Here is a 2,849-nt window from a genome sequence, read left to right as displayed (position 1 = left end):
GGTCAGAGAATAAGATTATGCTGAAGGTAAAACATGGCTCCTAAACTTGAGACTTTAATGAAAAAAATTTATTATGTTCCTGGTCACCCAGGATCTTACGGGGGTGTGCAGGATTTACACAGGGGCTTAGAACAGACCACCGGCAAGAAAATAAACATTGCTCGTGTCAAACAATTTCTAGCAAAGCAGGACGCTTATACTTTACATAAACCCGTAAGGATTCGTTTCCCGAAGAACAGGGTGTTTGTCTCTAAACTGCTCAAACAATTTCAAGCGGATCTTTGTGACATGCAGGCAGTCTCAGCCTTTAATAACGGAAATAAATTTCTCCTCACTGTAATAGATGTATTCACAAAGAAAGCCCATGTTAGACCCATTAAAAATAAATCAGGAAAAGAGGTGACAGAGGCTTTTGCTTTGATCCTAGTCGAGAGCAGCCTTCCCAAGCTGCTGCAAACTGATCTAGGAACAGAATTTTACAACAAGCTTTTTAAGGCTCTGCTGAAAAAGCATGCTATTGGGCACTTTAGCACAGCCAGTGAAGTTAAAGCCTCAGTGATTGAGCGGTACAACAAAACATTGAAACAGAAAATATACAGATACTTTACAGCTAAAAACACCCTCAGATATTTGGATGTGTTGCAGCAAATTGTACAGAGTTATAATAACTCTTATCATTCCAGCATTAAAATGGCACCTGCTCATGTTACCTCTGAAAACGCACTCACAGTTTTTCAGAATCTTTATGGCGTGTTCCCTGTACGACACAAAGAGAGGCTAAGGATGAATTTTAAAGTTGGAGATATGGTTATGATCTCAAAATTAAGGGGGGGTATTCGCAAAAAAATACACGCAGGGATACACAACGAGATATTTAAAATAACGGAGTGTGTTCCCAGGATACCACCTGTCTACAAACTCTGTGATTATGATAACGAACCAGTGCAGGGATCCTTTTATGAAGCGGAGCTGCAGAAAGTTATAATTTCCAAAGACAAAACATTTCATGTGGAAAAGATTTTGAGTAAACGCACAATACAGGGGGTCCCGCATGTGTTGGTTAAATGGAAAAACTGGCCCGACAAGTTTAACAGTTATGTGAAAGCATCGGACGTGGTAAACGTGTGAAAACATGGATAGCTCTGCAGGGTTTTATATGACCTTGCCCTCAAACGCGAGTGCAGATGTCTTTAAAGATAACACAGCAGCTCAATTTCGAACGGATCTAGCGTGCCCCTTGGATTTAAAGGGGGCCTGGGAAGTAGCTCTCACAGATTTCTGTTATCCAAACACGTGGTTGAACATACCTCAGGGGGGAGACAGATTTTATTGGCAGGACACGTGGCAACACGGCGTGCCAGAGAGAGCGGAGATTCTTTTGCCTGCAGATGAAAAAAAAATACAAAGTTCACCACTAACGGCTAGGGCGAGGAGTATACACAAGAGAAAGCATTTTGACTCAATTGAACATCCATTTAAAAAGAATTTGTGACATCAGGGTCCGTTATGAAGGTTATATGCACGATCTAATGTGGGGAGGGAGCGGCTGCTACAAACTTAAATTTTCAGCCCCTTTAAATTACATACTAGGCGTGAAGAAAGACGAATGGTTTAGCGGCCTGCTCCTCTCGCCACATCCTACGGATTTAAAAGCTGGTTTTTATCACATCTATATTTATTCCGATATAGTGAGCCACCAGTTTGTTGGTGATACTGCAGCTCCTCTGTTACACTGTGTAACAACAGAAGGAGACTACGGAGACCTTATTACAAAAAATTTTAATCCTCCACACTATCTGCCTCTGGCTAAGAACCATATTGACATGGTTTATATTGAGTTAAGTTGATATATTTTAAAAACAACCATGTCTCTCTTACACTATATAGCAACCATGTCTCTCCTACACTATAAATCGGGTGAATGCGTTTTATCCGAGCTGGATTTATTTTCCTGTCCACTGTCACAGCTGAGTGTGGAGGACCGACAATATGTGGAGATTTCTCCTATAGCAGCAATAACTGACAGAGCTCCTCTTGAATTATTTGTAGCTGCGGAGGGCGAAAAATATGTGGATTTATTTGAATCACTCCTTTTTTTTAAGACTCAAAATTACCAACGCGGACGGGTCGGATTTGGCTAACGACGCGCCTGTTGGACTTATCAATTATCCTTTGAATACCATTTTTAGCCAATGCGATGTGACCTTGGGGGATAGAGTAATTTCACAAGCGAGTGCTACTCACGGATACAGAGCAATGTTTGAAACTTTGCTCAACTATTCCCCTGACACTTTAAAAAGTCATTTTTGCTCAGGCCTCTTCTATCAAGGCACATCAGGAGCGATGGATTCTGTGGTTATTAACAACGGACCTAACAAAGCCTTGTGGGGAGAGCAAAATTCAGCGCTGCGTCCAAAGAATTCCATCTGATAGGACCTCTGCACGCTGATATTTTTTTCACTGAGAGACTGATGTTAAATGCTGTTGATGTGAAAATCAAACTGTCAAGAGCCAGCGATTCTTTCTGTCTTATGCATCCTGCTAACGCAGATTACCGCCTGCATATTTTGGGAGCCTCGCTGTTTGTTAAAAAAGTGACTGTGTCACCGGCTGTGCGCATAGGTCACTCTTCAGCTCTGACCAGAAGCAATGCTCTGTACCCGATTTCAAGAGTGAATGTGAAAACATTTTCCATCCCAGCCAATTCCAGGATATGTACACAAGAAAATCTTTTTCTAGGCACTCTGCCTCAGTATGTGGCCATTGCTATGGTAAACGATGAGGCCTTTACGGAGAAGAGCGATCTAAATCCTTTCAACTTTATGCACGCGGATCTTGTATTCCTGGCA

General features: G+C 41.8%; 1 protein-coding gene across 8 annotated transcripts in view; it reads left to right on the top strand.

Annotated features, from left to right (window-relative positions):
- LOC109965292 (6-phosphofructo-2-kinase/fructose-2,6-bisphosphatase) overlaps nt 1-2,849 on the top strand; it is a 39,507-nt gene that overhangs the window by 10,181 nt on the left and 26,477 nt on the right. The gene's annotated exons all lie outside the window — the stretch shown is intronic.

The sequence above is a fragment of the Monopterus albus genome, unplaced genomic scaffold (assembly GCF_001952655.1).
Source record: "Monopterus albus unplaced genomic scaffold, M_albus_1.0 scaffold98.1, whole genome shotgun sequence".
In the NCBI taxonomy this organism is placed as follows: domain Eukaryota; kingdom Metazoa; phylum Chordata; class Actinopteri; order Synbranchiformes; family Synbranchidae; genus Monopterus; species Monopterus albus.
This window is presented reverse-complemented; position numbering and strand designations above follow the sequence as displayed.